General features: G+C 44.9%; 1 protein-coding gene across 1 annotated transcript in view; it reads left to right on the top strand.

The window, feature by feature from the left end:
• Positions 1 to 14,306, top strand: part of PTPN14 (protein tyrosine phosphatase non-receptor type 14) — a 182,214-nt gene that overhangs the window by 67,623 nt on the left and 100,285 nt on the right. The window lies entirely within an intron of this gene.

Below are 14,306 nucleotides of genomic sequence, written 5' to 3'. Positions count from 1 at the left end.
GTTTGAGGGCACCTTACTATCTCGTTTATATGAGCTTGTTGGACATCTCATTCCGAAGCCATGGACATTTAATAGGGGGATGCCCCTCCCTGGCCCCCACTCTTCTGGGGAGACTTTCCACAAGATTTTGGAGTATGTCTGGGGGAAATTTGTGAAATTGAAAGAAGATCTGACTCAGTTGGTGATCCAATTCATCCTAGGGTGTTCAGTAGGGTTGAGGTTAGGACTCTGTGAAGGCCACTCAAGTTCCTCCACACCAACCTTCTTAAACCGTGTCTTCATAGAACTGGCTTTTCACACAGGGGCAAAGTTATACTGGAACTGTAGAGGGTCTTCCCAAAACTGTTACAGGTTTTCTAAAATGTCTAAAATGGTATTGTGTAGCATTATAATATATCTAAAGCCCAATTTTTTGGTTTTGGTTTGGTTTTTGATGAAGTGGTCAATGATTAGAACTCCTGTAAGATTTTTATTGCGGTCTGTATCCTCGTTAGAAATGTTTACTTTGCGTCCTTGTGACTATTATCATTGGGACTGAAAGTGAGGGACAATCCAAATGTTTAGCTGTCGCCAGAGCATAACTGTGCTCTTTACATGCTCTTTAGGTGAGGTGGGTTTTAAAAAAAAAAAAAAGAAGAAAAAAATCCTGCTTGTTGCATCTTTGATATGCTTTCAACAAAATGCATGTTATGTAGAGTTCAATAGTTACATGCCTAAAACACATCTAAAAGGCGCGGCACAGATGTGGGCCAGGCCTGAATAAGGTGAAAACCTTGCAATGGGTACACTAGTACAGATCACAGGTAAGAGTGTATTTAGCTCACTTTGGAGAGATTACATATCACGTCTACAGAACAGGAAATGAAAGGAAATCTTCTCGTCATCTCTATGGTCAGCTGGCGGAACCACCGGCTTCAGTCCCAGGCTCCCCGACAGGAGAGCCCAGGAAGGTGGCGGAAAGGGGGGAGGGGAGACTCCTCCTCATCCATCTTCCCTCATCCATCTTCCCTCATCCCTCATCCATCTTCCCTCATCCCTCATCCATCTTCCCTCATCCCTCATCCATCTTCCCTCATCCCTCATCCATCTTCCCTCATCCCTCACCCATCTTCCCTCATCCCTCACCCATCTTCCCTCATCCCTCACCCATCTTCCCTCATCCCTCACCCATCTTCCCTCATCCCTCACCCATCTTCCCTCATCCCTCACCCATCTTCCCTCATCCCTCACCCATCTTCCCTCATCCCTCACCCATCTTCCCTCATCCCTCACCCATCTTCCCTCATCCCTCACCCATCTTCCCTCATCCCTCACCCATCTTCCCTCATCCCTCACCCATCTTCCCTCATCCCTCACCCATCTTCCCTCATCCCTCACCCATCTTCCCTCATCCCTCATCCCTCATCCCTCACCCATCTTCCCTCATCCCTCATCCCTCACCCATCTTCCCTCATCCCTCACCCATCTTCCCTCATCCCTCACCCATCTTCCCTCATCCCTCACCCATCTTCCCTCATCCCTCACCCATCTTCCCTCACCCATCTTCCCTCATCCCTCACCCATCTTCCCTCACCCATCTTCCCTCATCCCTCATCCCTCATCCCTCATCCCTCACCCATCTTCCCTCATCCCTCATCCATCTTCCATCTTCCATCTTCCATCTTCCCTCATCCCTCATCCCTCACCCATCTTCCCTCATCCCTCATCCCTCACCCATCTTCCCTCATCCCTCATCCCTCACCCATCTTCCCTCATCCCTCATCCCTCACCCATCTTCCCTCATCCCTCACCCATCTTCCCTCATCCCTCATCCCTCACCCATCTTCCCTCATCCCTCATCCCTCACCCATCTTCCCTCATCCCTCACCCATCTTCCCTCATCCCTCACCCATCTTCCCTCATCCCTCACCCATCTACCCTCATCCCTCACCCATCTTCCCTCATCCCTCACCCATCTTCCCTCATCCCTCACCCATCTTCCCTCATCCCTCACCCATCTTCCCTCATCCCTCACCCATCTTCCCTCATCCCTCACCCATCTTCCCTCATCCCTCACCCATCTTCCCTCATCCCTCACCCATCTTCCCTCATCCCTCACCCATCTTCCCTCACCCTCCGTCCAGAGAGCCAGTGACTGTGATTGACCATCACTGGCTCTCTGCTCAGGAAGCTGTGGGAACCGAGCTATCGTCAGTGTTCGATCGCTCCGTTCTCATTGTTGGAGGTGCTGGGGGGGGGGGGGGGGGGGCGGGCGGGCAGATGCAGCATTGCATAGGCAAGTGTGATTCTTAAAAAGAAAAAAAATACACCTCTTAAATTCTGGACTGCTGCCAGATTAACCTGGGCTCAGAGGAAGTTGGTTAAATGGTTGCTGGCCATAGAGGACATCTATTGGCAGACAAAAAAACATAAATGTAATGTGAGGAAATCTCTGCTTCCAGGTTTTATGCTCCGTTCCCACTAGTCTGACTCCAAAGTGGCATGATTTGGAGTGCGACTTTGGAGCAACTTTTACTCTCTGACACTCAAATCGCATCAAAGTAGTGCAGGAACCTTTCACTGTGACTTTTTTTTTTTTTTATCCAACTGTTTTTTTTTTTTTATTGAAAATTTAGCATCTTACATTGCTATCGTTACATGTCTGTGTAAAACGCAGCGGATATACACCCGCCACAGATGTCCATTCTTAAATCATGCTAATCACATCAAAACAAGAATTTCATCATATTCCATAAATCTGTAACATATCTGAGAACCAAAAGTACTACCTCACAAGTGACCTGCATTTTTATAAAATTTGAATTTTTTTTTTTATGTTTCCGGTTTTCCGGAGAAGAGCATAGATAACCAGCAAGTTACCAAGTACCCGATCCATGATCAGATCCACCAGGGCAAGCCCCAGGGCATCCAGCCACGGTGCCCATAGTTGCTGTGATTTTTAAGTCGCATAGATTGGAATGGGTGCCACATGACAAGTCGCACTGGTGGGAAGCCTTATTGTCAAAGCTTAATTTAACAAAGCTGTAGCTAGAAGCTGCACTTGATTTTGCACTCTCCAGTTTCAGGAAACCAACCGCAGTGCATGTTGGGTAGATGACGGGGCAGCAGCTGTGAAAACTCTGATGACTTTTGACCCCTGACTCAAGCTGTTTCAGAGTGATTAATGGTTAAAAAGGGGGTAAACGTTTATATATATATATATATATATATATATATATATATATATATATATATATATATATATATATATATATATATATATATATATATATATATATATATATATATATATAAAAAATTTTTTTTTTTTCCACAACTGAGGCTGGATAGATAGTTATAGTAAGATAGTAACGTAGAACTAAATAATGACACTTTTTTTTTTTTTTGCACAAGTTTAGATATCGAAGGTTTTATTTGAAGTAGAATCCTGCCAAAAATGTACAAGATAAAAATAAATATTTATTTTTATTTTTCGATTTCAATTGACGTTTAAAAAAATAAATAAATTATATATATATATATATATATATATATATTGCCATTGTCACATTTTGAAGCAGTGTTAAAAAAATAAATAAAAAAAAAAAAACACATTTGGCACACTGCACCAAAAGCGCACCTTACCAAAACAAGCACGGGTTACCAAACAAGGTTTGTGAGTTTTTAAGTAGTAGAGCTATCCGAAGCCCTAAGTGTGGCTCCTTATCCGTATATTGCAGCAACACACTCCAAGTCCTTGAGCATTCGACCTCCCTATAAACGAGGAATCCTCTGTCTATACGTCGCTCCGATCTGCAGTGCTTGTGACTGGACAGTGAACGGAGAAGCAGCACAGTGATATGCTCATCTGTCAGTCTCCTGTCAGCAAGCTTGTTGTTATCACATGAACTGATTGGCTCTTTGCCGCTTCTTCACCCTCCAACTCTGCTATACAGGGACTGCAGGTGGCTGACACCAGGTCATATTCATGTACTTCTACTACTAGTTAATGAGGTGTCAACCACTTCCGGACCGGCGCAAGCCGATGTACGTCCTCACTTTGAGGACGGATATCGTTCTTATGGCAGCAGCTGCCAAAACCTCGGGACCGGCAGTCCGGTACAAGATAAAAGTGGTCTCTGCAGCGGATTCGCTACAAAATCACTTTTATCGGTAGTGGTGGAGGCAATCGGATCCTTCCCGTAGCTGTGCATGGAGACGAGTGAGGGGAAGATGGCCCCCACCCGTCTCCATGACATTGCAGGGCGGAAGCGACGTCAAAACGTCACTTCCGCCCATAGCTCTTAACCACTTAAGGACCGCCTCACACTGATATACATCGGCAGAATGGCACCGCTGGGCACAATCACGTACCGGTACGTGATTCTTTAAGTGCCCAGCCGTGGATCCGGTCCTGTGCTCCGTGGCCGCAGGACCCGATCGCCGCTGGTGTCCCGCGATCGGGTCACAGAGCTTAAGAACGAGGAGAGGTCTGTGTAAACAAACCTCTCCCCGTGCTTCCCTGTGTGGCTGTCACCGATCGTCTGTTCCCTTTTATAGGGAAAGACGATCAGTGACGTCACATGCCAAGCCACGTCCCCCTACAATAAAAAAAAAATAATAACATCACACATAACCCCTACACTGCCTCCTAGTGGTTAACTCCTTCACTGCCAGTGTCATTTACACAGGTATCAGTGCATTTAAATAGCACTGATTTCTGTATAAATGACAATGATCCCAAAAATGTGTCAAAAATGTCCGATGTGTCCGGCATAATGTCGCAGTCACAATAAAAATCGCTGATCACCGCCATTACTAGTAAAAAAAAATTTTTTATAAAAATGCTATAAAATTATCCTCTATTTTGCAAACGCTATAACTTTTGCGCAAACCAATCAATAATCGCTAATTGCGATTTTTTTTATATTTATTTATTTTTTTATTATGTTTTTTTTTTTCACCAAAAATATGTAGAAGAATACGTATCGGCCTGAACTGAGGGAAATCTGAGACTCGCCTGATCACGGATCGGAGCAAGGGGTCGATCCCGACCCCTTACCACGTGATCAGCTGTCAGCCAATGACAGCTGATCATGTGATCACAACTCAGCCGGTAATCGGCTATTTTTCCTCCTCACACTGACAGCGCGAGGAGAAAAAAAAAGCCGATCACTGGCGGCCATGATCGGGGGACAGCTCATCAGTGCCCACCTGCCCCCTGCCAGTTCCACCAAAAATATACCAAAAAGTGACACCCATCAGTGCCCACAGTGCTACCTATCAGTGCGCACAATCTGCCTCGCACACACAGTGCTGCACCTCAGTGCCACATATCTGTGCCCATCAGTGTCATGTACCAGTGCCCATCCGTGCCACCCATCCGTGCTGCCTTATCTGTACCCATCTTTGCCCATCAGTACTGCCTTATTTGTGCCTATCGGTGCCACCTTATCTGTGCCTATTAGTGCCGCCTTAACTGTGCCTATCAGTGCCCACCTGCACCGCCTATCAGTGCCCACCAGAGCCGCCTCATCAGCACATTTCAATGAAGGAGAAAAATGACCTGTTTGCAAAATTTTATAACAAACTATTAAACATGATTTTTTTATTTTTTTGTTATTTTGCATCTTTTTTTGTTTGTTTAGCAAAAAATAAAACTCTCAGCTGTAATTAAATACCACCAAAAGAAAGCTCTATTTGTGGGGAAAAAATGATAAAAATTTCATTTGGGTACAGTGTTGTATGCCCGCGCAATTGTCATTCAAAGTGCACCAGCGCTGAAAGCTGAAAATTGGTCTGGGCAGGAGGGGGGTTTAAGTGCCCAGTAAGCAAGTGGTTAAACGTGTCCTGCTAAACTCGCATGCAGAAGCGAATGCACACGTGAGCAGCGCTTGCATATGAAAACGATGTCCAAACCACACATGTGATTTATCGCCGCTATCGGTAGAGCGAGAGCAATAATTCTAGCCCTAGACCTCCTCTGTAACGCAAAACATGCAACCTGTAGAATTTTTTAAATGTCGCCTATGAAGATTTTTAAGGGTAAATGTTTGTCACCATTCCACGAGCGGGCGCAATTTTGAAGCGTGACATGTTGGGTATCAATTTACTTAGCATAACATTATCTTTCACAATATAAAAAAAAATTGGGCTAACTTTACTGTTGTCTTTTTAGATCTGCCCAGAGTGCAGCTTTTAGCACCAGATTAAATAGGGGAAGCTTTCAATGTATTGTCAGGTTTTGGTTGGGGAAGATCTGTGCCACACGCTGTACACCTGCTAGTAAGATCAGCTCCTCCAGGATGTAATTAGCAGGCAGGCGTTGCTGTGTGAAGCGGCAGACCGTGAGAGGAGCTGACACCCCTTCCCCCAGCGTGCTGCGAGCTGCAGTGGAAGTTCATTAGAAGCCGCGCGCCTACACATCCCGGATGACAAGCTGCTGCATGTCTGGATGACGTTCAGACAATCTGTGTGAAGTGACCGATCGGCAGAAATGACACGCCTTGCAGCGACAGTCATTCGGTGATGTTCATTCCATCCATCAATGCATGGAATATTAAAGGGAAACTCCAATCAAACAGCCAATAAGGGTGATCACACTATTCAGACCCTGAAGGCTGTGATTGCCCCTCTTGGGATGGATAGTCAACCTCAGCAGTGACGGTCCCTCTTGGCACACCTGGATGTCCACTAGAGTTCATCACGGTCAGGTGGCCCATTCATCACGGTGGGGCGGTTCGTACACAGCGGGGTCTGACGGAAGGTCCCGGGCCATGATTCATGGCTGGGACCTGCTGACTGACTGCGTTCAACCACAACCTAGAGCAGTGATTCTCAACCAGGGTTCCTCCAGAGGTTGCTAGGGGTTCCTTCAGCATTGGGCAATTTCTGCCTCTCAGATAAGTTCCCACTGACACCATTGATCTTTTTAGCTATCTGTAAGGAGGTAATTCTTCTCAATGACCACAAGTGTAAGGACCATTCTTCCCACTGACCATCACACTAATGTATCATGAGTTGTAGATGTCTAATTTTTAGCAGGGGTTCCCCCGAGACTGGAGAACTATTTCAAGGGTTCCTCTGTGTTGAAAAGTTGAGAAAGGCCAACCTAGAGCCTTGTGTGAGATTTGTACAGAGGGAACGATCTCTCTGTTTCTTATCCCTGCAAAGGAATGCAGGGATAAGAAACAAAGAGATCTTTAGTAAACAGCAGCACGTATTGCTCCAGTTAACACTTGTTAGACACGCGTTTAACCCCTTGATCACCCTAGATGTTTAATTATAACTAAAGGCAAAACTTTTTTGTTAGTTTTGGATAGAGTGGAGAGGGATTAGAACACCTGTCAGTGTTTATTCCCAAGAAATTTCCTTTAATTTGCAGGGATTTCCTCCCACTTCCGGTTTGGTATGGGATAGGAAGGGAAGGGAAATCTCTGCAATGGGAGTTATAACCCTCCATTACGCTATCCAAAATGAAAAATGATGTCACTTCCCACTCTGTGGCCATCAGTGCCAGATTGCCTGCCGCACTATTGCAGTCCCATTATAAGTTGCTGATCACCACCGTTAGTAGTGTAAAAAACAAAAACAATATTCCAGTATATATACCATAGGTTGTAGCAAACACTTATTGTTTTTTGTTTTTTAACCAAAGACATGTAGCAAAATAAGTTTTGGCAAAAATGTATGAAGAAATTTGTTTTGTTTTTTTATTGGATATGTTTAATAGCAGTAAGTAAAACATCATTTAAAAAAAAAATTTTTAGTCTTTATTTTTTATTCAAAAAAAAAACCCAGTGGTGTTTTGTGTGCTCTATTTGTGTGCTAAAAATATATATAAATTTTGTCAGGGTACAGTGGTGTTCGACAATTACCAGTTTAAAGTGGAGTTTGACTCAAAAGTGGAACTTCCGCTTATCAGCCTGTTCACCCCCCTCCGGTGCCCCATCAGGGGGGAGGGGGGAACGGGTACCTGTTTTTCCGGAGACGGCCCCACGGCACCATCTTTCAGAAGTTCGGCCCCCTCCTCCTTCCTCTGCTGCCGGGCGAATTAGAAAGGGCAGCACACTTCATGCATGCGCAGTAGGGAACCGAAAGGCTTCACTGCTGGGTTCCTTTATTGGCATGGTGGTGGCTGCACCTGACAGCCGATGTGAAGATCGGACTTGGGTGCTGACATCACAGGCTCCCTGGACAGGTAAGTGTCCCAGTATTAAAAGTAAGCAGCTGCAGTACTTGTAGGGGGGGATGGGGATGGGGCTGGACCCCCTCTTTAAAGAGGAAGTTAACCCTGATGGGTTTACTTCCTCTTTGTTTGCCTGCAAAGGTAAAGCATAATGGGACACTTACCTGCAGGAGAAGCCCGTGATGTCCTCGTCCTCCTCGCTAGTAGTGGGTGTCCATTCTTCACCCCTCTTCCTTCCGGGGCTGCAAACTCCAGCTCTGTTACTGGCTGGAGTTGCGTGACGTCACTCCCGCGCATACCCGTGGGAGCCGCCTTTAACATCATGACCCGAGCTAGAAACGGCACAGCGTGCCGTCTCTAACTCCGACGCATGCCCAGAAAAAAAATCGCCATGCGGCGATTTGCAAATATCTCCTAGCCCGTGCAGGGCTGGGAGATATTTCAAGCACCTACCGTTAAGCCTTAATCTAGGCCTACCTGTAGGTTAAAGTGGTTGTAAAGGGTTTACAACCACTTTAAAGAGGAAGTAAACCCTGATGGGTTTACTTCCTCTTTCATTCCCTGCAAAGGCAAAGCATAATGGACTACTATGCATCGCATAGTAGCCCATTATGTGTCACTTACCTGACACAGGAGCCAGCGAAGTCGCCACTGTCCCCTGTAGTCCGCCGCATCCATCTTGCTGGTGGCGTCTCGCAGCTGCGCTGCTGTCATTCGGCGAAGCCGCGATGACGTCACTCCCGCGCATGCGCACGGGAGTCGACACGCGCGGCAGCTCCATTTTTGGAAATGCCGCTCTTAGTGCGCCTGCGCGCCGCTGTCTACGGCGCATGCACCGTAGACAGCGGTGCCCATTTTCGGGCAAATATCTCCTAAACCATATAGGTTTAGGAGATATTTCTTGGACCTACAGGTAAGCCTTAATTTAGGCTTACCTGTAGGTCAAAGTGGTTTGTAAGGGTTTACAACCACTTTAAGTAGCATAGTGCTAAATAACAGAAAATGGACTGGTCATGCCGAGTCAAGCATTTTGCAGCACGGCCCCATTGAATGTGGTGTGCCTGTCAACTTGACATGCCATGCTAAATTTTCCACAATGCAAAATGCTGCAGCATGTCAACAGCCCCTTCTGGCTGTATATTAGACTTGGGAGATTTTAAAGCTTTGGCCCAACCATCTGTGAAAGGGGCCTTGTTGTGCATGCTCAGTAACTTAAAAAAAAAAAAAAAAAAAGGGTATTGCCGTGATCAAGGGACCCAGTCCAGTCATCTGGACAGAACATCTAGATGTGGGACTGTCTTGGAAATCTGGGACAGTTGAAATCTATGTTTATAGCTGAACACTGGGCACAAAAATCTCATTTAAATGTTTTATTAGCTACAAGGGGCAAAAAAAAAATCAGTGTTGTGTATCAAATGCTTTTCAAAACCCAGTTATTACGTTGTAAGTAAAAGTATCACCTGCAATTCACGAAGGAAATGGTTCGCTTTGGGTCAGCTTTTCCCAAAGGAACTATTTAAATGAAAGTAAACCTGGAGTTAGGCTTAACCATACAATGCAGAACCCAAGTCTTGACATCCTTAAAGCTGAACTCTTGGCACAAAAAAAATGTATGTTCAATATATTCCTCAATAGCCACAAACATATGAATCTAGTTTATGAGTACCAGATAGTTTTGCAAACCTAGATATTGCCTTGTAAAAGTAGCAGGGACCTCATCAGTGTGCTGTACATATCCTGTGCAGAGAGCAGAGCTGTGTGGGGGGGGGGGGGGGGGGGCGGGACCCAGCGGCTCCACCGGCTCCACCCCCTACAGGATCACTGCTGAAAACTACAGCAGGGGGTGGAGACGAGACCAGTCACCCTGCACAAGGAGAGAGAGCAGCAGTGACTGAAAGACCTCTGAAAGATTTACCCTCCCCCCCCTCCCCCCCTTCTTTCATTTTTTTTTTTTTTGCTATAGGGCACTGTTATTTTAATTGATAATTGCGCAGTTGTGCAATGCTGTACCCAAATAAAATTTTGTGTAATTTTTTTTCCCACAAATAGAGCTTTTTTTGGCGTTATTTTAGCACCTCTGTGGCTTTTATTTTTTGTGCTATAAAGAAAAAAAATTTGACAATTTGTTTTTTTGGGGGGGAGGGGGTGCGACTTTTTTTTTTTACTTTCTGCTATAAAACACATCTAATTAAAAAATGTAAAAAAAATCTAATTTCTTCATAAATTTAGACCAATATGTATTCTGCTACATATTTTTGGTAAAAACCAAAAAAATTTAAATAAACTTATATTGATTGAAAGCACCTGCAAACTATGGCGTGTGTGTATATATGTGTATATATATATATATATATAACACACACAACCTATACTGGGAAACATTTTTTTATGTTAGTAATGGCGCGATCAGCGACTTATAGCGGGGCTATTGCGGCAGACAATCGGACATTAACTGACACTTTGCGGGAACCAGTGACATCAATGCAGTGATCAGTGCTAAAAATATGCACGGTCACTGTACTAATGACACTGGCTGGGAAATAGTTAAACATCTAGGGCAGGGATGTGCAATTAGCGGAGCTCCAGCTGTTGCAAAACTACAAGTCCCATCATGCTTCTGCATCTGGGTGTCATGCTTGTTGCTGTCAGTCTTGCTACGCCTCATGGGAATTGTAGTTCTGCAACAGCTGGAGGTCTGCTAATTCTAGGGCAATCAAAGGGTTACCTGTGTGCCTAGCCAGTGTTTTTGTGTACTGTGTTACCGTATATACTCGAGTATAAGCCGAGATTTTCAGCCCCTTTTTTTTAGGCTGAAAGTGCCCCCCTCGGCTTATACTCGAGTCACCGCCATCTGTCTACCCGATCAGCGTGTCGTGCAGACAGACGGCGGCCATTCTACTATTCAAAAGCCGCGCCTCCCTGTCTGTGATAGGCGGAACACTCAATTTCCCAGCAGTCAGTGGTCCGCCTATCACGGACATCCGCTCATCCTCATACTACGGACGAGGATGAGAGGATGTCCGTGATAGGCGGAACACAGACTGCTGGGAAATTGAGTGTTCCGCCTATCACAGACGGAGGCGCGGCTTTTGAATAGTAGAATGGCCGCCGTCTGTCACAGACGAGAAGAGGTGCGGCGATCCTGGCATGGCTGCCGTATGTGCAGAAGGACACAGGCTCAGGACACAGGTAGGCTGGACACACAGGGATGGACGGACACACAGGGATGGACGGACACACAGGGATGGACGGACACACAGGGATGGACAGGCATGTCTCACCCTCGGCTAATACACGAGTCAATACGTTTTCCCATTTTTTTTTTTGGTGGTAAATTGGGGGCCTCGGCTTATATTCGGATCGACCTATACTCGAGTATATACGGTAGGTTCTTTTACTAAGGGAAGAGATGGATTTTATTCCCTGCTTTGCAGGGATACAAAATCCATCCCTTCCCTCCCATGTCAGAATATACATGGGCAGAGCTTCATTCGGCATTTCTGCCCGATGATTGGCAGGTGCCCGGCACCCACAGATCGGCTTCCTCTGTAAATAATCACAGCAGAAGCGGCCCGCTGGCGGTGCCCCCCCTGCAGGCGGAAGTGTGTGTGTGTGTGTGTGTGTGTGTGTGTGTGTGTGTGTGTGTGTGTGTGTATATATATTATATTATTACACACACACACACACACACACAATTATAATTTTATTCTGCACTGGAGAGACAGTAAATCTACTATAGGGCGGTCATTAGCTGGATAGAAGAAATGCACAAACCACACCAAGATTTAGGTAAAAATACACACGACTCTTATAGATGAGCATATTATTATTAGGTGACAATTGAATCATTCAGAAATGAGTTTGATTTCTTTATAATTGATAAAAAGCTCACATGAAGCCCCAGTCCTGACACATGCCTGAACTCTGGACCTTTGTGCACTAATCATTTATCAATTTATGCAATATGTCACTACCAGAGCTACAGAGAGGAGAGCGTGCACATAGAAATGTGATGGTTGCTTTTGTTTCGTCCCCCCCCCCCATTTTAGAAGGCAGAATAGATGATCCCATTGAAATAACAATAGTTTTAAACAATAATATACATTTTTCAGGTCGGTTGTGAATCTGGCTGATTAGAAGACAGGCAGTGCACTAGAACCCGGTGAATGTGTGTTCTTCTGGGAGGCTGTAGTGGTCCTGTTCTTCAGAAATGCCGGCTATGCATGTCCTATTGCTGCCAATGGAGACAAATGCCCATTAATCTGGAGCACTAGACAGGATATTTGACAGTTTGCATTCCTTGGCCGCTGCTGAAGTTAATCTGGCTCCAGGGAAATCATGGCAGATAACTTTCCTAGCAACACAATTTCATGTTTTCTGTTGTAGATATTCCCAAAACTCACATGAAGCACATCTCTAGACAAATGTCCACCTACACCGGTATAGATTAATATGAATTAGATTTTTACATCTCCCTGGCATGACTGGCAGAAATCTGTTTTTATCTTGCTACAGTAGTTCCTATTGTGCGATTGCACAGCAGAAATCAGTCTGAGAGTGCGAAGTGCTGTGCCGTGACTGCATTGTATGGTGTTGTCAGGCACTGGGAGCTGGAGGAGAAGAGGAGGCAGCCTAGTCAGTGAGTAGACAGGTGTTACTAGAACTCCACTATTTTGGCTAAAATGAGAATCGCAATTTTTTTGCTTAGAATAAAGATCACGATTCTCGCGGCATAACCTCATCTTTCACATCCCAAAAAAAATATTTGGGTTTACGTTACTGTTTTTTTTTTTAATTCATTGAAGTGTATTTTTTTACCAAAAAATGCATTTTGAAAGGCCGCTGTGCAAATACCGTGTGACATAAAATATTGCAACAACCATTATTTTATTCTCTAGGGTCTCTGCTAAAATAAATAAATATATATGTATGTGTGTATGTGTATATGTATATGTATATATGTATGTATGTGTATGTATATGTATATATGTATGTATGTATGTATATGTATGTATATATATATATATATATATATATATATATATATATATATATATATATATTACTAATTAATAAAGTAATTTTCTATCAAAAATACTGATTTTAACTTTGTAAGAATCAAGTGTCAGAAAAAGGTTTAAAGCGGAGTTCCACCCAAAAATGCAACTTCCGTTTTTCGCAATCCTGTCTAATCCAGGTATTTGCTCCAACTTGCGGGTATAGAACACCGTAGGCTCCGTGGTGATCTACGCCATGTCTGGCACCTCCTCCGTCCCCCTGCTGTCTTCTGGGAGGCGGGTCCCAGAAGACAGCAGGCACCAGTGAGGACACGCAGCGCAACAGAGAACCAGGCTTCACTTCCTGATTCCCTTATCAAAGATGGCGGTGCCTCCACCTGAGAGCCGAAGGACAGATCGGCTTCGGGTGAGGACATAGCAGGCACCCTGGACAGGCAAGTGTCCATATTTTAATAGTCAACAGCTGCAGTATTGGTTGGTCAGAGACTGTGGATGGGCTACAGAGGATGGTCAGAGACTGCTGATGGGCGGCAGAGGATGACCAGGGCGACCCATTACGGAGTGGCAGAGGATTATTATTATTATTATTTAAGGTACTTGTATAGTGCCGTCAATTTACGCAGCGCTTTACAGTTACATTGTACATTCACATCAGTCCCTACCCTCAAGAAGTTTAAAATCTCACATTCTTATACTGGGGCCAATTTAGACATGGCCTGAGAGACTGCGTACGGAGCGGCAGGGGATGGCCAGGGCGACTTTGTATGGAGTGTCAGAGGATGGCCAGGGCGACTTTGTATGGAGTGGCAGAGGATGGCCAGATCTCCTCTGGGTTCAGCAGCAAGGGTAAGTGACGGGTTCCAGATTTAAAGTAGATGTAAACCCTAAATGACATTTTTGTTTGCTAAAGCACTGTGGGTATTATTACCCTAATTTTACCTTTTTTATAATTAAAATACATCTCAGTGCTGCTAATCAGCCACTTTCTGACCACAATGCACTCCAGCGATGGCTGTATGGCATTTCTCTGGGCAGGATTTCTAACACTGACCGCAGAGGAGGAGGCTTGTGTAATTTTGTGTTGAAACTGCCACTTGTAGCCATCGGAAGCCCCTGTGACA

This window comes from Lithobates pipiens, unplaced genomic scaffold (assembly GCF_037356315.1).
Source record: "Lithobates pipiens isolate NorthernLeopardFrog02 unplaced genomic scaffold, aLitPip1_a1.2 Scaffold_18, whole genome shotgun sequence".
In the NCBI taxonomy this organism is placed as follows: domain Eukaryota; kingdom Metazoa; phylum Chordata; class Amphibia; order Anura; family Ranidae; genus Lithobates; species Lithobates pipiens.
Note: the sequence above shows the minus strand (reverse complement) of the source record. Positions and strands in the feature narration are given on the sequence as shown.